The sequence below is a fragment of the Eurosta solidaginis genome, chromosome 1 (assembly GCF_040869045.1).
Source record: "Eurosta solidaginis isolate ZX-2024a chromosome 1, ASM4086904v1, whole genome shotgun sequence".
Taxonomy (NCBI): Eukaryota; Metazoa; Arthropoda; class Insecta; order Diptera; family Tephritidae; genus Eurosta; species Eurosta solidaginis.
The window spans coordinates 4009653-4035721 of NC_090319.1; the positions used below are offsets into that span (position 1 = coordinate 4009653).

A 26069-nucleotide genomic window follows, 5' to 3' on the forward strand; every position below is an offset into this window, starting at 1 on the left:
GGTAGGCCTGCAGCATTGGAAAACTAACAACTTGTGTTCGAATCTCAGCTCTGGTAGAATATAATCTCTAATTTAAAAATCTGAAAACATCCCATGAAATCTTTTGCAGAATGGAAGTGGCTACAATATTCGCCGGAATGCCTAACTCTTTCCAGTTTGTTCTGCAATAATAAAGCATAATAACTTAATATATAAACAAATTATTGTGAATGACATCTATAACTCTTTAAAATTTTCGAATAACGGTTAACAAATAAAATATAAAACAAGTGTTGTCATTGGCGTGGGATCTCGTCCCCTTTTTATAAAAAAAATATTCATTTACTCCTTGGTTACCAGATTCTTCAAAGAAATTTCTCTTAAATGTGTTTGTAATGCACTTTTCACAGCTAAGAGGAAGTGCTTTCGGAGAAGGTGTTTGGTTGTTATCATATTTTGTTCCTTAATGTTAATACATACTTATTTCAACTAACCTTATTCATGGATAGATCAATTAAAATTTGCTGTTCAATAAGTGCCAAGTAATCTCAATATTACGAATTAAAATTTGTGCAAAAAAGATAAGGTTGGGCTTTCTGTCATCATTGGTGAGAAACTCAAAGTGTTGCTTTTCCAGGAAATTTGAATCAATATATGAATTTAAGGAGGTATACAAGGCGAATCTATCAAATCCATGGCGAAGCACAATCTATTCAGCGCGCAGAAAAATGTCAAGGCAAAAGAAAGTTTGCATTGACTTCGATTAACTGACATATAGTTGTACACGTCTTTGTATGAAAAGTAATCAAGAAGAAGCAATCAGGTGTTGGGATAACAGCACCTGGTACTGAATTCGCCTTGAAAGTATAAATACACATTCGATGAAGAAGGATAAAAGAAAACCAGGAAACCAACAGACAAACAACTCTGGTTTTGAAGTCAAAAATTAGTCAACCATAGAAAGAAAATTATCTAATGGAAATTCGTCAAATTGAGTTTAATTACAAGAAGTTTACACAAGCAAATCTCAATCAAACTGCATATGCATTGACGCCGCTTTGTACATATTTTGAGTGTTAAGCAGAGCTGGGCGATAGGAGTGACATTCAAAATAATTTGCAGGTATGAGTAGGTAGGATTACGTTTTGCTGTAGAAGAAAAATTATCAGTAGCTAAAAAAAGTTAAATACAGTAGTTTCTTGATTTTACGAACACCATCGTTGCAGGGTTTGTATGTAAAATCGATTTTTTCGTAAAATCGAGTACCATAACATTTTTCATATATTCTTGATTAAAATAGCTAAAATAACCATAGGCAGTACACGTGTTTTTTAGAACTTGTTTTACTCAAATAACAAATGGAAAGAAAGAACAAAAAGAAAAAATTCATTTCAGAATGGTTATCACCGTATAACATATGTACATGCATATGTACATACATACGTATGCTCAGAAAAGTTGTTCGAACCATATTATGTGCTTAATTCAATAAGACAGTATTTATTGTTTAAAATGTTTATTAAAAAAATTGAATTGAATTGAAGGAATATTGAGGTAACTGTTTACTGCAGCTTACAAAGACTTGTCAAAACAACCAAATTTGAAGCCTCAACATTGTTTTGCTTGGCCCACCGAATGCACGTGCCAAAACTTTCAATAGCGTCTGTATGCTTAACTTTTGGCTCTTCAATTAAAATATTTTATGATACAAAACACAAAATTTGTTAGTTGTTCGTACAACCAAGTACTGTCGATGCTCGTTTGTTCGTACTATAAAGTACTCAATGTAAAAATGTTGCATGTTCGTAAAATCGAAATTTCGTAGAATCGAATGTTTGTGATATCAAGAAACTGCTGTAATAGTTAACTATTTTACAAGATTTCGAAAAGTAATTCATTTCTATTTAGCTTAAGGTTCCTATGGCAACCAATGTAACTGGGAAACTAAAAAAATAAAACCGAAATAATTGTAGATCACAAAATTATTTGTTAAAAAAAATGTTGAACATAAGAAAATAATTATCTTTTCGCGATATTTTGCATTTTATTTTTTTTAATTTAATACTTTTTTTTTTTAAATTGCAAAAAAATATAAAAATAAATTTTTCCTCTCCTTTGCCTAGATTTTATTTCATGCAAGCCTTCTGTTGTTTGCCATAGCTTAAGAAATTTATATTTCGATAAGCATATATCAACTAGTGGTTACTTTATTTCAGAAGTAGACACCCTTGACTAGTTTTGTCTTTTTTGTCTTTGCCATACAAAGTAGTCTGCTTTTCAAAAAAAAAAAAAAAAATTAAACAACAAATAAAAATGTGTCCACTGTCAAATACTGAACAATCTCTAACCCTTAATATTCCAGATATCGCAAATTAACCGGTTCGCGATTTGCTTTTTCCGCGAAGAGAGTCAGTAGCCATCTTAAATTTTGTACCGCTAATTGAGATGCTGAACACTCTTCGTAGGTACATCTGCAACTACCCCTGCAATCAAAGGACCTGTTCCTCATCCCATCTGCGCGAGTTTTCATTACTCAGTGTCTAATGAGAGTCCTTAATAGCGACGATGTTACCGGCGTTTGGTAGTGACGATGATATATGTATGAATGAATCTAAGTTCGTTTGGTTTAAAAAATATAAAGACGGAAGCTTTGAAATTCCAGGTACTTGAAATGGTTCCCGGACTAAGCATTTAAGATCTTTGCGCAATGGACAAAGACAGCTCTTCAATACCCCAGAGAGTTAGAGTGCTTAGAATATATGCGCGGTAGGTATGCCTGTCGTAAGAGGCGACGAAAATACCAAATTGATTCAAGGTGTTGTGTAGCGCAACCCTCTCAAGGGGCTGTCAGCGCAACATATAACTTCTCCAACCAAATTGGCAACCTCACCTACACGTAGCGAATCCTGTTTCATCAAAAACCGAGGCTCTCGTGACCTCGAACTTGTGATGGATTTAGGGGTGGGAGGGCGTTATGGCCTAGAAGGTTGCATGTGGTTATACCAAATCGTTCCCGAGATGGTCGGGCTAGTGCCTTAATGGTGCTTCTTACTGGAACGTACCGAATCTGCATCCGGCAAAGGACCATCAATATCGATACCACTCCCCAAGGCCTTCGGGCCTTATCGCTACAACAACAACAACAGCTCTTCAATAAAGTGGATACCAATACATCAGCAAAGCCAAATATGGGTGGGCTTAGGGAGAGGCTCGTCCGCTCAGTTAAATATGTATGGTACGGAATTCAGCAATAGAAACGTCCATGTGATGAGCTATTGCGATGGTTCTTCATGGAAGTAGAGTCCATAGTCAGCTCCTGAGGAACAATATTAAAACACAGTAGCTTGAAAGCTATTGTGATTTATGGGGGAGGTTATCGCTGTATTTAGACATTCTCTTAATTATTGAAAAAAAAATTAAAAAAGGACCAGAAACGTTTAGATCTAGTTTATTTATTGATATTATTTTGATTCTTCCCGTCTTCTGACAAAAGTAAAGTTTAGATCTGATTCCGAAACTCTTCATGTTGATTTTTGTACGATTTTATCCCTTATTAAGCCCACCGCAAAAAAACTCAAATTGTCGATTTTCTAACTAGCGAATGTCTAGCTAATGTCGAACTATTTGGTGCCTTAGACCTAAGTTTGAACCAGAAACTCGTATCTTTAGTTTCCGACTACCCTACAGGGTAATTACTTTTTACCATACGAATAGATGCATTTGCAGATATTTCAAACGATCAAATAGAAATAATTGCGTTTTGAGATTTTCGATATGACATTTATCACGGAAAAGTTGTCCAATAACAAAACAACGCTTTGGTCTAGTTTGATGAGGAACCACATCAATAGAACGATCATTGCAACAGCAAGGGCACGAGTTCCATCCAAAAAACGTTTTGAAGAGATTTTTGGGGAGCAACCAAAAAAGCGGCCGCCTAAACTCATTCTTGGCAGTTATATAGTTACTATCGTGAACCTCTGACATTTGAAAAAATGCTGTGAAATGTGTAATATGCGAATCGATATGATAACTTAGTTTGGGGATATGTGAAAGAAGAAGAAATATTAAGTTTGAAAGTTCTCATAGTGATGCAAATTATAATGAAATATTTCAATTGGGTTGACGCAGTGGAAAGTAAAGAAGAGGAAACAGTAAGTGGAGTTAAATGGATGATTACATTACTGAGGTAGCAAATGTAAATGTGTGGTTAAACTATAAAACATTTATATATATAAACATAGCAGACTGATAGTGGAGGGTGTGAGGGAAAAATATTTTACATTTTGCGGCTGTTCAACCTCACATTAGCCGTTATCCAATTAAAGGATTTCAACATTGAGCCTCAGCTTTTTCTAGTGGCATTGTCTGGCATAAACGAGAAATGAAATTCCACACGAGTGGCTACCCAACGTCAACATTTACGTACTTATATACACATAAACGCTTTGAAGAGCATAGAAATTTCCTTGTGGTGATAAAATGAAAGCAGGTATGTGTAGTTGTACATATGTATGTCTGTGTATGCGCATTTCGTAAAAGTGCGAGGACAGGTTCTTATACCTTTAACAAGTAAAACAGGACAAAAAAAAAGTGTGCATCTTTTGTCTGCTTTCAGGCGTTTGCTCTCGGTGTTGCTGTACAAAGTGAATGAACATAAGAGCTTGTCAAAATGTCATGCTGTACATATCTACATGAGTACATATGCATATGTGTTTTGAGTATGCATACGTAGTTGTATTGTACAATTGAGTATGTATTAGTGAGCATACAAAGGCAAGAATTTATTTATATTGTGGTCAGGTTGAGCAAATGCTTGCAATGATGTGGTTACCACATGAACTTTAACATATCTGAATGCACATATACATGAAAATACCCACATATACATATGTACGTATATGTGCATACCAAATGATTGTCACTCCCATAGTTGACAAACTAAAGGGCCCAAGAGTTGATTTCTTTCTGTTTTTTTGACCTCATATACAAAAAAAAAGTATAAAATATTCTCTGTCGAAATACTATAAATATAATCACAAAAGCAACCACAAGGTGGTGACCTCCGCTTGCCCATCTCACTATTATTTAAAAACAACTTCGACACAGAGTTTGGCTTTACAGCTTCACCCTTTTGTTTTTGTAGCTTTGTATTTTTTTATATTTGCATATATATATGTATGTATGTATGTGGTAGCACAATCGCGCAAAATGTATTAATAGGTCAGATGGTCTGTAGGAAAGGCTGTCAGCCGCGAACCAGAAAAAAAAGTATAAGCACATGCGATTCTTCAAATAGATTAAAATGAAGGCTACTTGTTAAATATACAAAAAAACACATTGTTTTTGATATTTAAGAAACTGCCAAATCCTCATTAATTCCCTTGCAAATTCTACATATTTCTAACTATGTGAGTTTAAAACATAAATAATGTTATACCGGCTATATTTATAATCTTCAGCAGAAATATATTTTTTGTTTGTATGTTAACTTAAGACACAGTTGGTGAAATTCTTTGCACATTACTTAAGCTTAAATATTGATATAACCAAGACCTTTGTAAGATGAGTTCAAGTAATATTGAACGTTGACGTTGGACGTCGGTGCGAGTAAACGTGGAAGCCGAATGGAGTGTACGTCAGGTATTTGCTGTCTTCGCGGGACGAAGGGGTTTTATTTGAAGTCCGATCTCTGCTAAAATAGGAGCCAGTGCCGTAGCCAAGGAAAAAATTAAAAACAAACAAAAAAACGATTTATTACTGACTCAAGTCGGACAATTTTCCCGTCAAAAATTTTTAAAAGAAATATTTGAAAAGAATTATAGAAATATTATATTTGGAAAGGTTAAAAGATGTGCGAATTTCACAGAAACCTCACTTAGTTACTAAATTGGCGCATAATCTTTTAAACAGTTTTGGCCATACGAAAAATCGCACCAGTCGCTTCTTCGCTGAGCTCACTGGCACTAACTGCGAACACCAGGGAAACTTACATTGTTTCACTGAAACCATTGATTTTTAGTAAAATGCCCAAAATAATGCATAATGAACCAAATAAACCGCTTCCAGACTGCGAAAATGCGGGATAGTTAAATGAGGTTAAACTACAGCAATGACGCGACTTTAGAATGGCTGAAGAGTGTTACTGTAGACCTTTGAAAGCAAGAAGGCGCAGAATTGAAGGAATTAGATAGAGAACTGATCCTCATGATGCTAAAAACTTACTGCTCTGGCTCTAAACAGAGCAGAGAGTAGAGCCGTCATTAGAAATATGTAGCGTGTTTTAAGGCGTAAAAAATAGCAAAATAAAAACTACAGAGAAGCATAGCATTTTCAATAACTGTTTCAAACAACAAAAAATAAAATTGAAGAAAAAGTGTAAAATTTTGCTAAAGATATTGGCACACTTCTCACAATTTCCACGATTTAGGAGTAAAATATGAGTCTTTCATGACTATGGTTTTATACTTCTTCAAAGGGCATATTTGTAAGGTATTTCAGAGTCTTATTGAGCTCATAAATAATGAGCGATCCGAGATTGTTTGTTGAGTATGTTCTTCCGTAAGATGCTCCAGTGCATCATGTTTCTACCCAAAACTCTCCTGTTAATGGATTAAGATTTTCCCACAAGGTGGCTTTACCTTGCGTACATTTCTATCAACATATACATATATCTGGGACGAAGGGTCAACACATGCTAAAGTGTCAATTTTGACTTTATGTCTCTCGCATGTCAGTTAACGTACTTTTTCAGTAGAATCTCTTTGTGTTATGTTCTCTTTTCCTCACTTTTTCATGCAATATTTACTATTAATTGCAATAAAATACAGAAAATATCCACGAACGCTTACTGAGTTCACATGCATGCAAATAGTTATGTGTATTTCAACGATCAATCATGTATGTATGTAGTATATATGCATATGTATGCATAAATGCCTCTGGCTACTGCTTGAAAATATGTAGGTAAGCACTGCATTTTAATTGCTTACATATGTATTTGTATGAATTTTAAATTTAGGTAATTTCGCTACAACATTGGACAGGCATAAGCGAGTAGGTAAATTCATATGTACATACATGCATACATATATAAATGTGAATATTGTACGAATGTAGAGAATGAAAACATGACTACATTTATTGATCAATTAATGTATCCAGCAGCATATTCTTACACACATACACGCATACATACACTCATACATTGTGAGGTTCATGGTCTGTAAACAGATGCTTGAATCGCTTTTAAGATCAATGTTTTCTTTTTATGTTTTCAATATGCTAAAAAAAGTAGCAAAAATGTAAGTGAATTTCAACACATTCTCTCTCATACATATAGTATATGTGTACATGCATATACATATGCACTTAAACTTTATATGGCCTGCTAAGTGCATAACTTTATCTACCCTTATGAAATTGTTGCGCAAAAAATTATAAATATGAATGTATCATATACAACTTCGCTAGCAGTCGTGAGGAGGGAGGGAGGGGGGGGGGGGGAGGGTTTGATCTACATATAAGGTTCAGCGTTGTCTTATCACATCGTTCCCTAGATATTCGGGCTAGTACCTACCGACATCGGACATTCAACATTGATAACAGTCCCTAAAGCATTGGCATTACCGTTATAATCACAACAACAACAACAACAAGATAGATAGTTATATTTTTTGAATATCTGCTTAAAATAACAAACTATTTAAAATATTAGTGAAATATTCGTCACAAACTAGAGCACAACTTGGCAAATATCTTCGGCTACGCCCGGTAAATTTATTTGAGATGTGCTTAAAGCAAAAACAACCACAAGAAAACATATCTCATTGCTATCCGGAAGGCTCGTTTTCATATTGCGTAGGCTCAACGTGCGTTAGTATGTAATTCGACTTATCTATATCTAGGCATGTATGTTCATTTTTGTATTAGTTGCTGCTGCCACAGCTACTTAGATATTAGATATTATAACTTGAATAGCCATTTACAATGAGGGTGACTTCTTTCGTATGTATGTATGTATTTGTGTTTGTATTTTAATTTGTCCATGTCGCCTTGGGACCCATCGCAAACGTGTCTACTCATTTTAATATTAGCTGAAAAAGATAACTTTCAACGCGTTTATGCCATGCTATGTTTTTATTGTGAAATATAGTAAGTTTATTTGTTGTTTGTCTTTTCCTGTTGTCGTTCAGATTTCACTAACGACATTAAAATGTATTTTTGTTTTTAACATTTATTACATAAATCATTGAATTATGCGAATGCCTTGAATAATATTAGAGTTTGTTATGTGAAAATGAATTTAACATGGATTAGGGTACATTAAGCAGAACCGAGATTTTTTATTTGCTACTTTAACGCTAATACATCGCGTTTTTAAGATTCAAAAATTCTTATAATATTATTTGATTTATCTAAAATTATATTACCCATATAGAGATCATAGTTTTTTTAAGTTATTTTAATTGTTTTTAGCGATTGACAAATATTGAAGTACGAATTCGATACATATTAAACATAAGAGTGGTCCCAAAGCTGGGGCTTCTTGGCCAGAAATCGGTTTGTACTCGGAAAAAATGTTACTCTCATCTGCTAAATTTGGGGAATTTGCCATTTATATGGTGGCTATAGCGCTGCGTTTACCCGAACTTTGACTTACATCAATTAGTCATGAACAATTTAAGTTCAAAATTTCGCGTTGAGTTGGGTTTGCGTGTTTGTTTTAGTATGCGGTAACAGCTCCGACACATAAGCAGTTTTTCATATAGATGAGTTTAACACAAGCTTATGAATTATGAGTAGATTGCACGTATTTTTATAGAGAATGGTAGAATGAGTGACACTGGCGCAATCTGATATTGAAAAGTAGCCAACTCCCCAATTTTGTTCCAAGCAAATCATATGAAGAAGAATTTGACATTTGCTTTGGCTAAGGGTGTTGGCACACATTGCATGTGAAATTATTTTCCCACAGGCTGGTGACTTTTCTAACATTTTTCGCATTTGAAAACTGCAATATAACTATCGAATACGACACAAAATATGTTATCAAGTAGTTTTGTTGTTTAAGGAGAATGTTTACAACAGTGCTCCGCGAAATTTTATATGTGAATGGGCAAGGCGTGCTAAACTTCAATTGCCAAGTCTGAAGTTCTTTCATATTTACAAACGCAACATCTTGGTTGATTCTGGCGATGTTATTGGAATGCATAAGCTTGTGTTAAATGCATCTATACGAAAAATTTCATTGTACCGCGGCCTTAAGGCTGTAGGGGATAAACAGGCGCAACTTTACCAGAAACAAACAATTTATGTCGAGTTATCGGTTTGTTTCAAGCTTGTTAAAGCTTCTTATTGTTTTATTATGGGGTTATTGTTGACGGTTTATGAAAGTTTCATTCATTATATTGAAGTTTTATTGGTATTTTTTTGATAACAATCCGTTGAGCTGTTGTCAATAAATCGCAAACACTCCGTTTGGAAATTGAAATTTTCCGATGAAATATAATTTCACATATCAAATCACACCTGCACCAATTCAATAACTTTTCGATGGCAAACCAATTAATTTTTGATGGCAAATCCATATTTTTTCGATAATACGTGATAACAAAATAATAATACGCCGTCGAGAATTTATGGATAAGAAAAACGATAACACGCCTATAACAATTTGGTATATAGCCGTAAGAAATCGACAACTTCTCGATAACAAATCGATGATTTTCCGATAATGGCCAATAACTTTTCGATAATAAATCGATTTTGATTACGAATCAATAATTTTTGATAATACATCGATTATTTTGCGATTACTTTTCTATAACATAACGAAACATTTCGATAAATAATCGAAAACTTTTTGATAACAAATCGGTACGTTATCGATAACCTTTGTTACTTATAAAAAAAAGAAGTTGAATAAGAAATCGCTAGCTGCTTACAACTGGTCGATAAAACACTTATAACAAAACTTTTGTTTCTTTCCTAGCCTTGCCTTGCAATGTTGCCAAACTTGCGCCCACACTCCCTACTCTCCGACGTATTTGGTATTCAAACAATACGCCTACGCTGCACACGCCCCTTACATTCTGTATTCCAGACTTACTTAAAAATTTATAACTCCCGATTGACTCAAAAGCTCACTATTTCTAAACATTTCAGGAACTTTTTCACCCTTTACATATGAACATAAATATGGGCGTATTTGTCTAAAGGTAAATCAAGTTATATTTTTCTGACATTTTTCATTTTATATCCTTGAAAACCTACAAACTGTTGAGAATGATGGTTGTATTGTTGACAGAAAATTATTTCATTTGCTTCAGAAGCTTTGCAGTTTGGTTTTGTTTTCATCAGTTATTATATATGTAAGAATTCGGTAATATCACAAGAAATTTGTGGTATTTACCCTACAATTCATTAAATATTCAGGGTTCGCGAAATTTTTCGATGCGACTTAAATGAAATGCGCACTCACGAATATGTGATGTCTAAAAGTATTGGTATTTCACGCATACATACATATACAGCGTAGAATGTAGATGCTTATTACTTCCAATTTTTGATTTTGAGGGGTGTAAGGGACCGTACATGCGGTTTATGAGAAGCAGCCACGTATACGCCCATAATGTAAACAGCTTTGGTGGTAGTAACTACCTGCTCATATGTTTGTTTATATCTATGTTCATATATTTGTATATATATGAGCATTTTTTTGGCCATCACATTTAGTGACAAAGGCTGTCAAAAAAAATTTCGATTACAACATTGTTTTACGTGCTTAGCATTCCTAAATGTATCTTAAGGTGATGTTGTGCGTTTATCAGAATATGCATAAATGTACATATTAATGCTATTTTAAGGAGAAGAAATGAAATTAAAATTTTCACATTTTTATAGTCCAGATAGCTCTGAAAGATATCTGGGTGATAAAATTTAACCTTTTGATCTGTACCATGAAGTATATAAGAACAATAAGCGATGCGAACAAGGTCATGCATCCTCTCGCAGACGTTTCTATGCATTGTGACTGCCCATGGTGGGTGTGTATCGTGTGTGCATATTCTTCTAACTACGTACATCTAAATTACATCACTTACTTTTTCATATTAACTTACATACATAGGAGAAAAACCGGGTGCTGAGAGAAAAAACCACCAGGAGAAAAAATCACTTCTTTTATCGCCAAGCAGCTATTCTAGTTTTGTCGCGTAACTGCACTCACGGCAGAATGAATATCAGTCCTTTTCTCTCTTAAGATTCTCGTAAGTACCTTGAGACCTCGAATTCATTCAGTTTGGTCCATAATAAGTTCGATGCCCTAATGCATATTCCTTGATGGTCCTCAGGAAATAACCCTATGATGGTCTGTGGTTGTTGCTGTTGTTGTAGCGAAAAATACACTCTCCCAAGGTTTTGGCCAGTGCTATCGGCATTGATGGTTTTTTGCGCATATACATAGATCCGGTATGTTTCGGTAATAAACGCCGTTAAGGTAATAGCCCAACCATCAATGGCACGATTTAATATGACCACTTTGAACCATCAAGGCCATTACACCGCCACATGATAATAATTTTAACAGGATTGCGTTCGGGTAGGTGAACTTACAGTTTTGTATTGCTCTTATCGTCGTTTTATCGGCATTTATTTGTACTTTGCTATCTATTCCCTTTATCTCTTAGCAAATTTTATCTCTTAGCAAATTTTATCTCTTTTCAATATTACCAACTCAGCACACTCAGATGACAGAGACATTGAGATATCCTGTAGACATCTCAGTAGAATATCAATCTCATGCGAAAAAGCTTATGGATCTAAATTCAAGGTTGAAATGTCGTATATCACAGTCCCATTCAAGTACCCAGACAATATCATCGAAGTTAATATCAGAGCTGTAAAAATTTAAAATAATTTCTATAAATTTTTTTGCATTCAATTGTTAACAAAACTTCATTAAAATAAAACTCAGAAGTGATTGTGCATTTTACGTTTATAGTTTACGTTATAAGATATACATATTGTAACGATTTTACTTGCAATTCCTCTTATTTGCCCTTCAGCTAAGTTCGAAGCACTAAACTGTTGAATAAATAACTCCAATATTGAATAATGGAAAAATGGCCTTTATTAAAGTACTTCACAATAACACTTATAATTTGCAACTAGCTTGCTTAACAACCAAACTGATTGATAGCTCAAATGAAACTCTACTATTGCCCGACCGATTGCGTGCTTAATCAATAACTGGTTGATAGCTCAACTCAAACTGAATTCCAGCGCCTCTACATTTGCTGCCTTTTATACTCTCTGATTTCAACGTTCGCATCTTCTAGGCGCTTCCATTTCCAGAATCTGCTAGTGGTCCATGAGCTCTCAAATTTCTCAGCTGTAACTACAATTGCACGATTTTATAGCTTCTCTCATTGCATACTTTCAGGAGTATCTCAGATATATGCATGTAGTTGTGCCTTTGCTCGTATACGTACATGGTACATATGTGTAGACGCAATTATTGTTTCGTTTATGTAGATACATAATGATTGATCTATGGATGTGCATGATATCACTGTCAATAAAATTTAGTTGCAATATTAACATTACTGGGTTATACAACAGCGAATAAAGAGCTTATACTTCCAGCAGAAAAGTATATACCGCTAGTAGCTGGTTTCGAAATCTTCTTTTAAAAAAAATCGCCAAAGGAAGCAGGTAACTATCTAAGAGTAAGATTAACTTTCCGGACAATATGCACGACGCAAATTAAGAATGCCTACAGGGATGATATCTTATTAGGTATCGTTGCTAGGTAATTTGATGGGAGACGCGTTTCATGTAGTTAGCATTTTAGATAGTAACATCCGTAAAGAGCATACTTCCTGCTACTATGACACGGTACTTAAAATCAAGTTTTGCTACATTTGTCATTTCATCGTGCGATTATGCATCGCTCGCAGCGTAATGGCTTGCAATACAATTTCATTTCCACTTTTTCTTTTTATTAAAGGTATCAGTTTCGATGATGGTTGAACTTCCAACTGAAACATGAAAGAACAACAGCAGCTCAGTGTTCAATTGCGATTTCCTTTTGACTGCGAAATGCAACTGCAGTTTCTTCCGTTACTGCTCCATTTAAAATCCGGGCTACCTGCCCGCCTTCCTTCCGCCCCTCTTGACGGTGCACAGGGTTTTGTTCGCGATTTTGTCTGGTCTGGCTTTATTGAACGCCAAATCACAGTGTGTCTGTCTTATGAAATATTGAAGTCCATAGTTGTATAGTTTTAATACAAACATACATATGCATTTTTGTTTTCCTTGTTGTTGTCATTTGAATGCACCGAATTGCATATTTGCGATACCCCAATGAGAAGATTACACTGACAGACGTTACCCATTCCATTCGGTTTAAGCTCTTTAATGCTGTCTACTATCCTCATGCTCTGCAAAAAAACGAAAAAATCTGAAATTTCCTCTGCACTGGTCATTACGCTCATTTCTTTTAGCAATTTTTTTATTAGATATTTTAATGCAGACATAAGGCGCCAATATTGTTTCTCATATTTACGCATGCGTTTGTAACACTTCAACCATCGTAGGAGTGCGGTTTCAAATCCCACTCCCAGGAGAAAAGGCTTTGAATAGATTTACAAGGTATAATCGAAACAGTTGTCGCCTTGTCCGTCCTGATATCACGTTGTTTAAATTTTTCCCAAATTATTAAATAAATAAAATAAAATAACTGCAATATATTTGTTTAGTCGTAGTGGAGAAAGGCAGCATTATCACTAACCTGAAAACAGCAAAAATTGTGTGCACTCAAATTTTTCCAATATAATGATATGGTGATGAAAGTGTAATGTTATCAAAATTTGGTGCACTACCCCCAACAATGGCCGACAGCCGCAAAGACATTAGATCACTCAGACTTTCTTAAATAGGGTAGCTGCCTTTATGATGTGCATTTTTTTCGTTACGTACCGTTGTTTTTTAAGCTAATGCAACGTGTTGGCAATGGCAAAATGCAATTATTGTTGTTGCAATTTTAATGTTGCCAACAGTTTCTATTCTGCATGCTATTTGGCTATGCTTTAGGTTGCTCCAGCCAACAGTTAAATATTCGCAAATATGCTTTAAGACGCTCAACACTTATAAAACATTCGAAGGACTTGAAGTGTTTTGTGTTTGAACATATCAATTGCCAGATTTCGGGCTGAAATATAGCAGTCGGAAATTTTCTTTATTATGGTTAATGAAAATGAATAATGGATTCATGTCTTGGTGACCGAAAGCCGGTATAGGCAAAAACTCTCAATTTTATTTCATACAAATTTAGTTTGTTCGCACAAGTTTGATATCGGCGAGAAAATTCTATTTTGAATTTGGATCCATGGGCTGTTTCGCATGAGATTGATATTCTACTGATATGTCTACAGGATATCTCAATGTCTCTGACATCTGAGTGTGCTGAGTCGGTAATATTGAAAAGAGATAAAATTTACTAAGAGATAAAGGGAATAGATAGTTGTTTTACTGCAGGGAATTACAATCTAAATATTTTGTAATAAATTTATATATTTTATAAATAGATTAAATTAATGGTGTCATTAAGTTTTCATTTGATGGTTTTAGAAGAAATATGGGCGACCATGATGGGGTTTTTCTAAGTACGTAATTCCACATATCTATGAGTGGATTAAGAAAAGTTCTGTTTGGAAGTGAAGCAGTTCAGGAAATAAAACAAAGATATTGCGGCGCTTTTACTCTGTTAGTAATGCTTTTCAGTCCTATTTAGTTAAATAACCTTTTATTTAAAAAAATATCTTTAAATTTTTTATAAATCTCTTTTCATTTTATTTTACTTTTTTATATTCATTTTATTTAATTTCTTTTATTTTATTTACTTTATTTTTTTAAATTTTATTTAACTAAAATTTATATTATTAATTTTTTTTTATTATATTTGATTTTATTTCAATTTATTTTGTTTTATTTTGTGTTATTTAATTTAATTTAATTTTCTTAATTTAATTTAATTTAATTTAATTTAATTTCATTTTATTTTATGTTGCTTTATTTTATTTTATTTTACTTTATTTTATTTTATTTTTTTTTATTTTATTTTATTTTATTTTATTATATATATCTTTTTATTTTATTATATATTTTATTTTATTTTATATTATATTATTTTATTTTATTTTAATTTATTTTATTTTATTTTATTTTATTTTATTATATATTTATTTTATTTTATTTTATTTTATTTTATAAAATATTTTATTTTATTTTATATTATTTTATTATATATTTATTTTATTTTATTTTATTTTATTTTATTTTATATTTTATTTTATTTTATATTATATTATTTTATTTTATTTTAATTTATTTTATTTTATTTTATTTTATTATATATTTATTTTATTTTATTTTATTTTATTTTATATTTTATTTTATTTTATATTATTTTATTATATATTTATTTTATTTTATTTTATTTTATTTTATATTTTATTTTATTTTATATTATTTTATTTTATTTAATTTATTTACTTAAATATTTATTTTATTTTATTTTATTTAATTTTATTTTATTTTACTTTATTTAGTTTATTTTATTTTATTCTATTCTATTTTATTTTATTCAGTGTTCCATTCGAGCTCAAAACAGAAGAAATTTTTGATAAGAATTAATAGCCTTTATATTAAATAATATATTGTTAAATTTTTGAGCTGAAGGCCAATTTAAATAAAAACACAACCTTTTGTATTGTAGTTGTATAATTTATTTTTGTCGATATTTCGGTCGATCAAACATATTTATATGATCCCGAAGATGGCTTTAGAATAAAGCCGAAATATCGACAAGAATAAATTATACAACTATAATACAAAAAGTTGTGTTTTTATTTAAATTGGCCTTCAGCTCAAAAATTTAACAATATATTATTCAAAAATTTTTATGTTAATTATTTTTTGTTTTAATTTTTCTATAATTGAAAAATTATTTTTTATTTTTGGAATATAAAAGTAGAGCATAGCTGCGCAGATAGATCTATTTATTTTTTGTTTTAATTTTTCTATAATTGAAAAATTATTTTTTATTTTTGGAATATAAAAGTAGAGCATAGCTGCGCAGATAGATCTATTTCATCATCAGTACGCTTCAGGCACGCTGCGCTAACCATTTAGCTACACAGCGGTGGTGTGTAGGACTGATAAATTGATACTTCTATTCCTTTTTACGAACCATATATTGCAAGCATTGTGCCATCTGTTGCAAATCACTGATAACATTGGATTTTTGCTTACTGTCAATTACTTTTTGACATTTCCATGTGCTCTTGATTTTTATTAACAAATGTTTTTGTTTTATCGGCCTATGAAATTGGAAAATTTTCTATCTTCTATTCCAAAAAAAAAAGTATTCAATTATAGAGAAATAAACACAAAAAAAAAAAACGATTAACATAAAAATGATTGTTCTGGCCTTGAGCTCGAAACTAACATCGAATCCTTTATAAATAGGCCGATAAAACAAAAACATATGTTATTTTATTTTATTTTATATTATTTTATATAATAAAGTTTCGCTGTACGTGTGGGTATTGGGTATTTACAGCTTTAAAGTAACATATACTGTCCTTCCAAGTTGTTGCATGCCATTATTCCATCCCACCAATAGATTTAATGGAAGACAGGTCAACAGAAGGTAATGGGTATTCGTTATACTACGCTGATTTTATAACAAACATATTATACAGCTGCGGAATCAATGCAGGGACTTACAGGTTAAAGTGGTAGATATGAGCAAACCAGCAGAGGTACTGGAGGAAAAGTACGTAAATTTCAGCATCGTTGCTGGTCAAGCGGGCATTACGTTATCTAGAAATGTATTGAGGTATACAGAGATACTAGTAGAGTTGGGGCAGGGAGAAACTATCAACTGTATTAAGTTTACGGTCAAGTGGAAAAAGATGGCAACAAAAACGCACGGTAGATGTGGAGACATGAATTCAAGAATGTCTTTATACAAAAGAACAAATTAGACGAAGTTGATCTCATCACTATAAAAAGCGTTATTTTCAGGACATAGCTCAGAGAAAACAAAGACGCATTTCAGCGCTATTTTTTAACATTTATTATTTTTGCGAAATTTTACGATGTAAAATATATGCAAATTTAACTTCACGACTAACGCAACTGGCACCTTATTTCGAAGAAATTAATAAAAATGCGAAACAATAAACATTGAGCAAATTATAATTCATCATTAAAATTACTTGAGGCGTGCCAAAAGCCAGCTTAACATTTTATAAATTGAATGCTGATTTAGTTATATTTTATAACATATTTTTGTTTGTGTGATTTCAATATATTTTATGAAATTTTCATCCCACTGAAATTTTTTCTTAATTTAGTCGCCATTATGTACTGTTCGTTATTCACAATCTGTCATTCGGGCCCATGTCAACTAAAAGCACATATTCGAGCACAAGCCTTTTGTATTCAGGAATGATTTAATATAAGATTTTCTCTCTACTGAGTGCACATACGCATACATACAAAAATACAAGATCTAGTCCAAGCGTTACCATATGCATAATACTTCTACGACTAAGTGAATATGCCCACCAAAAAATTGTATCCTCATATAATGTTTATTTCATTTGGTTGAGGACTAAATCTTTTAGGACTGTACGTTGTAGTTGTATGGAATATTCCTTATGATACTCCATGTATTTATGGGATTGGGCATAAGGTTTGCTTATCAGATTGAGTAAACCGTTAGGGACTTACTAAATTTTTTGTCTTAAAATTTCAAACAGTGGCACCCAAAGCCGGGAACATTTTCTCTTGAGCGTAAGTGTATGTAACTTAAACCATTTTCACTGAATTTACTTATAGTCCAGCAGGCTTGACTTATTTTTTATTTGGTCTAAAATGTTTTGGCATACCCAAGTTATTTTTGATCAAATTGTAAAAAGTCTAGAAGGATTACATTTTTGGTGTTTTCCTTTTTTAATGTGTTCCAATGCAAAGCATAACATTTCATACTAACCGTTCAAGTTCCTCCCAGAGTTGAAAATCACCAGTACATTTTTAGCAACATGTTGCTGAAAAAAAGAAAAAAATACTATGGCTTCCTTGCTGCAAAATTGCTCTTTTACAGTGTAACAACAGTACTATCTTCGTGCTGTATACCCATGAGAGGACGAAGACCGAGCTTCTCTACCAATTTATGCTGTGCTGCTTACCGTTTGGCGAACCTTAATAAAATTTATGTCAGCTCCGAACGGCATCTACTGAGGCTGGGAACCTTTTTACTAAAGGGACTTGTCGAACCACTGCTATGCGGAATTGTCGCTGGAAACATTTTCTAAAATGTTTTTGATTTTACTTGTCCCGTCATGTCAGTCGGCTACCTTTGGCTAGTTAGCCTAGTATACTATCAATATACCTCACTGCTTCTTTGATTCCTTGTACAATAAGATATCTCATACATTTTTTTGTTCTGTGTAGATATCTCCTACATTTAATACGCACTGGGCTTTTTGAAGAAATTTTTGCTGATTCTTGCTAAAATTTTGTGTTGTGTTTATCGCTATTATGGCTATTGCGGTTAGTTGCTGGCGTATCCAGTGTGAGCATTGTTGTAATTTTAGTTGTTATGCTTTTCTCTTTTGTCGTTGACTTACTTAGTCATTTTTATTATTATTGTTAAAGTTGTTGGTATATTTGTTATTTTAGTATTGCTGTCATTTTTAGTTTGCTTCTGTTTGAGACACAAATCTGCAATGGCTTTATTCACTCACTGTTCGTTGTTTCATTTACTAAACACATAGACACGCACACAAAAGAATTGTCCACATGCTGTGTATGTATGTAGTTGTATTTTAGTGGAATTCGTTGTTGTTGCCATTATTTTTATTTTGTTTGTATATATATATATATTTGTGTTTTATTCCAATGTAGTTCATTGTTTCCTGCGCCCCTTTTAGTCATGTGGCGCCGCCTAACACGAAACTCATAACCAGCAGCGCCAGCAGAGAGCTTTCAACTGAAAAGTTCGCGTTTGTCCAACTGTTGGTCGCAACTCAAACACACACAAGCAAAACAAATAAAAAGAAAATAAAGCGGGCCATAGAGATTTGATGTAGAAGGGGCACTCGAGTTCACTAGCATATTAAAGCAAGCAACAACAACAAAAAAAGTCGCACTGACTGCTATTTGAGCGCTATGCTTTTGTCAATTCGTCTGCTTTTGGTCTAAATGTCTTTTATATGTACAAAATATCTTTTCACCTTGCGTCCTCTTTCTATTCATACTCGTCCTCTTTTGCTGTATGTCTTCCCAACCAAATGCTCTTCCAGTGTACTGGCTGTGTTGCACCATCATTATTATTTTGTGACTGATGTTGGTCATACTTCATCATTTGTTCGCTGACAAAACGTCGTTGACTTATGCACTGGTTTGCCCTCTTCAGGCGTATTTCATTTGGTATTTTTTAGATATATCCTATGCACCAACATACGAATGTGATCATACGTTCTTACATATGTGTAGATGTATGTGTATGTATATTAAGCTGGGTCGATTTATTAACCTACATCGCGCTATCGATTTTTCGATAGGTTTTGGGCTCAGGAAAAAAAGTTCCACTAAGCATACCCAAAAAAATGAATTTCGTGCCTGCAAAATTTGAGTCTTTTGACTTTTTTTCTTTGATTTTTAAGGTTTTTTCATGACCTACTTAAAAAATTTTCATTTAAAATTTTCATGTATACCCCTGTCCCACTCAAAATTGTCCGCTAAAAACTTTGGCGATAACAGTTTTTTGACAAAAAAAAAAAAAATACTTTTTGGGTTTGAGGAGTGTTTTGGTGAAAAAATTTATTTTTTGGCCATTTTATTTAAGGGTTTCTTCAGAACCGTGCAAAAGTGTTACCGATGAAAACGAATTTGCCTCATAGTTCCTATTCCACTTAAAACTGTGCGATAAAAACGTTGGCATTAACAGCTTAAAAAAAAATATTTTTTTGGTCTTTGAGACTTGTTTTGGTCGAAATCGATTTTTTTCATTTTCAAGGCTCCAAATCATTTTTTATGTATATGTTTCCGTTAGACCCACCAATAAGTATACCAAAATGATCAGGAGACGAGCCGAGTTGATTTAGCCATGTCTGTCTGTCCGTCCGTCTGTCCGTCTGTCCGTTTTTTTGAACGCAAACTAGTCCCTCAATTTTTGAGATATCTTTATGAAATTTGGTCAGCAGGCATATTTTGATGGGGGATTTGACATTTGTCGGAATCGACGGGATCGGACCACTATAGCATATACCTCCAATACAACCAATTGTTCAATAAGAGGGTTTTCGCCATTTCTGCCCCATTTCTGCCTCATTTTAACAGCTAGCAACATCAAATTTTACTAAAAGCTTACGTATTGAGCATAGATAGTTTTCTGAAAAAATCGTCTAAATCGGACTAAAAATCGATTTCGACCAAAATAATGAAAATCCTCTTACCTGAGCAGTCGGTTGTATGGGATATATATTATAAATATGTCCGATCTTAACGATTTTTTCAGACAACTATCTATGCCCAATACGTAAGCTTTTCGTAAAATTTGATGTTGCTAACTGTTAAAATGAGGCAGAAATGCGAAAACCCTCTTATTGAGCAATCGGTTGTATGGGAGGTATATGCTATAGTGGTCCGACCCGGTCGATTCCTACAAATGTCAAATCCCCCATCAAAATATGCCCGCTTACCAAATTTCATAAAGATATTAAGGGACTAGTTTGCGTTCAAACAAACGGACATGGCTAAATCAACTCAGCTCGTCCCCTGATCATTTTGGTATACTTATTGGTGGGTCTAACGGAAACATATACATAAAAAATGATTTGGAGCCTTGAAAATGAAAAAACCCGATTTCGACCAAAACAAGTCCCAAAAACCAAAAAAATACATTTTTTTTTAAACTGTTTACAACAACGTGTTTATCGCATAATTTTAAATGGGATAAGAACTATGAGACTAATTCGTTTTCATCGGCAACACTTTTGCACTTTTCTTAAAAACTCTTAAAACAAAATGGCGAAAAAATGTTTTCTCCTTATACTTCTCAAAACCCAAAAAAAAAAATATTTTTTTTTTCAAAAAACTGTTAATGTCAAAGTTTTTAGCGGACAATTTTGAGTCGGACAGGGTATACATGAAAATTTTAAAATCAAATGAAAATTTTTTAAGTAGGTCATGAAAAAACCTTAAAAATTAAAGAAAAAAAGTCAAAAAACTCAAATTTTGCAGGCTCGAAAATTGGGTATGTTTAGTGGAACTTTTTTTCCTGAGCCCAAACCCTATCGGAAAATCGATGGCGCGATATGGGTTAACTTACGTCCATGCAAATCAACCCACCTTAATGTATATGCCTTTATATTACCATGCATTTACAAATCTTTTGTTCAAAACTCAGTTTATATTTTTAATAATGACGTGCTCTAATTTTTTTTCTCTGCTTTTTTATGATATTTTATGCTTTATTTTATAACTCTTACTAAATTTATAAAACGGCTTTATATGCTTACTTAAATTTGTTTGCTAAGTCGAAGGTTTAAGTATTTGGCATATGTTTGAAAAACTGAAATCAAAACATATTGTAGCTTTTAGATCTTCATAGAAATTAGTTGCAGTTAAAACACTTGTATTTTTTTTCAATGTTCGCACGCAAATGCCTGTTTGCCTTAAGAATCTTAAAACAACTTGTTTTTCATACCCTAAACTAACGGAACAAAATGTCTGCCCTCTTCTTCAAATTCAGTCCAAACTTTGTAGATCTTTTGATTTTATTGCATAATATTTTTCATCATACATCAACCTCGACCATAAAAATAATTCTAACATGATATGCTATAATATAATAGAACATAATATAACATAAAATCACATGACGTGTATAATAGCAGAATGTCATATGTAGTTTTTCGCAATCGAATCGTCCCTAATCTCATTTCATGGAACAAATAGAAGTGCATCAAAAGCAAGAGTATTCAGAAATTAATTTAAAATATTTAGAATGCTTTCAATAATATTAAATAATAGATAATTTACATACCCAACTTACCACAAACTGAAATTTTACATAACTTGCTCTCGGTAATCTGCCGATAGGCTTGCAGCATACACTTTCAAGAAGATTTTTTGTAAATTTCTGCATGCGTTGGTATATGTTTTAATATTGGATATTGGCAAGAGAAAGCGTGGTTACGAATTAAAAAAAAAAAAAAGAATAAAATAAAAATAAGGAACCGAAAAATCAATATTCGAATCATTGTTATACAAGCGTAATATGTTATGTCAGTATGCCGGCAAAATGTTCGGTAGGGTGGTTGTTAATTATCAAATTGGTTTTTTTTTCTAGGTGCTCGTATGTTATTAGTTAAAGACTCAAAATAAATCAAATGAAGCAATGTTTTTTATTGAATGGACACACTAATGTTATAACGTACATATAGCAACAAATCTAAAATTTGGCTCGTTTTGGCTTGTTTGCATTTATACCTTTCCTGTTTGGGTTTCGATAAACTCAATGGAGAGGCCGCATTGCCGGCTGGCAAGTTTTATAGAAATATATTTGGCAATTTTTCAAAGTTGTTAACGACAAAAAAAGGAAACAAATATATCCGAAAAGGGATCATATACATACACGCATAAACAACAAAAAGTAAGCACTGCAAAAACAAAAAATAAATAAAAACAAATTATTTAAAATGCATACATTAGTGGAATAAATTTCTCAAATAAAACCACAAAATGATGGCTGCCGCATTAGATGACTTTTTTTGTTTGTTTGGTTTTGTGCCAATAATTTTAATTTTTTGAAACGAAGTGGCTATTCGTCAGTATAAAAATTACATCTATTGAGCTGATTTTGAGGAAAACCTTCATGAATCGCTAGGATCCTGTTTCAAAAATTCTCGAGTAATATCTGGTATGTATTTATACTAGAACAAATCGGTTTTTTTTCGTCCAAGAAATCATATATGGGGAAATGCTGTAGGGACTATTTCGGGCGGCATAGTTAAAGATATTGTGAGTCTTAAATATATTTCGACCCCTTCATTTAAAAAAGTTCTATAGAATTTGACAGATAAAGCTTGCTTTAAAAATTCGAGATGTTCAAAATTGGTTTTAGAGCCATAATGTGGGAAGCAAAACTATCCAGATTGGTCCGCAGAGCTTTTAATTCATATGCAATTTTTAAGTGAATTCGATGCTCTGCAAATGGAACCGCTCTAATGTACGTGGGGAACTAAACATAGCCAAAAAGAAAAGGAAGCACTCCATGCATTTAAACTTCTGTAAAATTTCTAAATAACTGCTCACTGTGACATTTTTCTTTACAAACTTTTCTTCTTTTCTTTTGCAGAATCTACAAACGTTCGAGCAAAAAAACAGTAATGTTAAAATGAAGTGCTGCTACGCATTGCTGATCGGGTATTAAGAGCCCCAAAATAAGAGGCACCAGCATTTGAAAAATTCCAAGCCTTACAGAGGTGAGAGAGGCATTGAAAAAAAGAATCATAAATGAAGGGAAATCTAACCACACTTTGTAAAACAGCCAAAAGCATTAGCCTTGGTAGTGCGGTAGACTTTTAGGCGTAGTGTGTTAAATATTCTGCGTGTACAAGAAGAAGTATAATAAAAGAGAAGTGAAAAAGAAAATCAAGATTTTTCGAAATTATTTTGGGGTGCTTTAGGAGAAAAATGTTGATGTGTCCAGCATTAAATAGCCGCATTATTAGCTAGTATACCTACAGCCTAGAAGTAGGCTAAAAGGCAAATTTAAAATCTATAGCAAATTGATAACTTCAAAATTAACGAAGATCTAACTGCACTTTAGACGTAGAGAAAAAAAATTAAATACAAAAAATAAACTAAATAACATGAAACAAACCATAGCGATTAAGAAAGCCACAGAAGCAGTGTATAAGTCTAGATAAATAAAAATTAAATATTGTAATGGTGATGAGTTGAATTGTGTTTGTGCAGCAGTGACGTCGAGTCCATTGCGCTAAGAAGCCGAACTGGAACGGAAATAAGAGCAACAACAAGAAAAAGAAAAAAAAATCGTTGTGATGCTGTCAGCAGCCATTGCGTTGCTCATCTGTCTCATGAATAAATGAACGCAAAAAAAAATATACAACTAAAAATAAGTAAGCAATAAAAAAATGCTGGCAGTCAATGGAAGAAAATAATTTGAAAAAACATAAAAAAATAAAAAAAAAAAATTAAAAATGCAACCAATGGAATTGTTACAAATGTTTCTATATAAGTTCTACTTGTGAGTAAAAATAGCTTAAAATAGAAATTATAAAAAGTTTCATTCAACAATTTCAGCAATCAACAACGAAAATGTTTGCTGGAGTGCACGAAACGAACAAAAGCGCACCGATAATTAAAAATAATAAATAATTAGGGTATAAATGCAGAAAAACAACAACATGTTCCAATTTTAATTAAGAAAATTGTTAAATTTTAAAACGAGTAAAAAAATAAAGAGGTGCTTAAACAAACTAAATTAAAAAAGCTTACTTGCATTTAAAGTCCACTACTACTTAAACAATACACAATACTCAAGTCAGATATCGCTAAGAGTTTTCTAATACAAAAATAATGAGCACTTAAAAGCAATCGAAGCATACGAAATATTTAAAAAAAGCAGCATAGACAAAGTAAATTGCTGCCAAATCAAAATTAACGCAACACTGCAACGCCAACGCAGCGGTGGAGGAGGAGGAGGTGGGCATGTATTAGCTACCGCCAACGCCACCACCACCACCACAACTCCGACGGCGTTATACCTCCCTAATACAACAACAACAATAGGAACAGCAGCAGCTACTGCTGCAACAACTGCAAATACATGCGCCTTCATTGTGCCAGAATACGAACAGCAGCAGCATCGACAACAACAATATCAATCGCGATATCATTTAGCGATATTGGTGCGCAGTAGCAGCAGATTTGCTGCTGCCGCTGCTAGGTTTTTCGCCGCCATTTTTGCTGCTGCCAGCGTAGCGTGCGCTGGCATTTTGGCGCGCTCAAATTCAACGTCGTCTGCCAACGCCAATGCCAACGATATCTCAGTTTCCGCCTCAACCTCAACTTCAACCTCATCAAAAAATTCAAACTCGCATTCAAACACAATTAATCATGCATGCGTTAATCTGACGGCAACAAAAACAATAAGTAATAGTAATAACAATATCATCAACGATAGGAGCAGCAGCAATGGCAGCAACAACAACAGCAACGGCGACGTATACGAAAGTATTTTACAACAAAATAGAGTAGCTAACGAATTTTATACAATACAACGGACAAGTGATTCTTCTCACGCTTCGTGTGCGACGTTATGTTCCAAGTGTAACGGTATTCGTAGAACTAGTAGTAGTAAAAAGCGTCGTAGTCGTCGGTGTCGTGGTCGTGTTCATTTGCGTTCAGCATATGTTAGTTGTGTTAGTTGTTTTTGTAGTAGAAATATTTGCGAAAGTGTTCAAGGTGAAAGTGTCGTAGGTGGCGTCAATGGTGACGCTGACAACGACATTGATGTGCAAGCGAAGCATTACGAGTGCAGTATTGGCTCACCTTTGCAATTTGTAGGCGATGCAACGTCTTGCAGAAAAAGCGTAAGTAAAATTAACTAAAGTATGCTCATGCGGAACTTTATTTCAAATCATTCATTTGCTTAAAAAACATTTGTGGTTAAATCTTATAAAGTGGGTTCTGGACCTAGAACACGAAAGATGCGCATTTCTGCGTAGTGAAATATCTGAAAGTTTTTTAAAACAAATAAAATTTTAAATCATTTCTATAGAAACATCTTTTGTAACGCAACCTTTTGCTGAAACCATAGTACAGGTTTACAAGTAGGATATGTGTGAGAAGGAAACAATTCCTTTCTCTTTCTAACACACTGCCGTTTGACATTGGCCGAAGTGTCAAACTAGTGTGGAACCTGCGTAGAACATGAGTTTGACACTGAACGAAGTGGGGTTGCTGTCGTCGAAAGCTAC

General features: G+C 33.2%; 1 protein-coding gene and 1 long non-coding RNA gene across 2 annotated transcripts in view; both read left to right on the top strand.

The window, feature by feature from the left end:
- LOC137246982 (uncharacterized) overlaps window positions 1-24394 on the top strand; it is a 41425-nt gene extending 17031 nt beyond the window's left edge. Inside the window, exon 3 of the long non-coding RNA XR_010951752.1 lies at window positions 23420-24394. This is a non-coding gene — a long non-coding RNA (uncharacterized lncRNA). The remainder of the gene's footprint in view (window positions 1-23419) is intronic.
- Window positions 24395-24664: 270 nt separating this feature from the next.
- Window positions 24665-26069, top strand: part of nAChRalpha1 (nicotinic acetylcholine receptor alpha1) — a 248187-nt gene continuing 246782 nt past the window's right edge. Inside the window, exon 1 of the mRNA XM_067777803.1 lies at window positions 24665-25682. The gene's annotated coding sequence lies outside the window, so the exon portion shown is untranslated. The remainder of the gene's footprint in view (window positions 25683-26069) is intronic.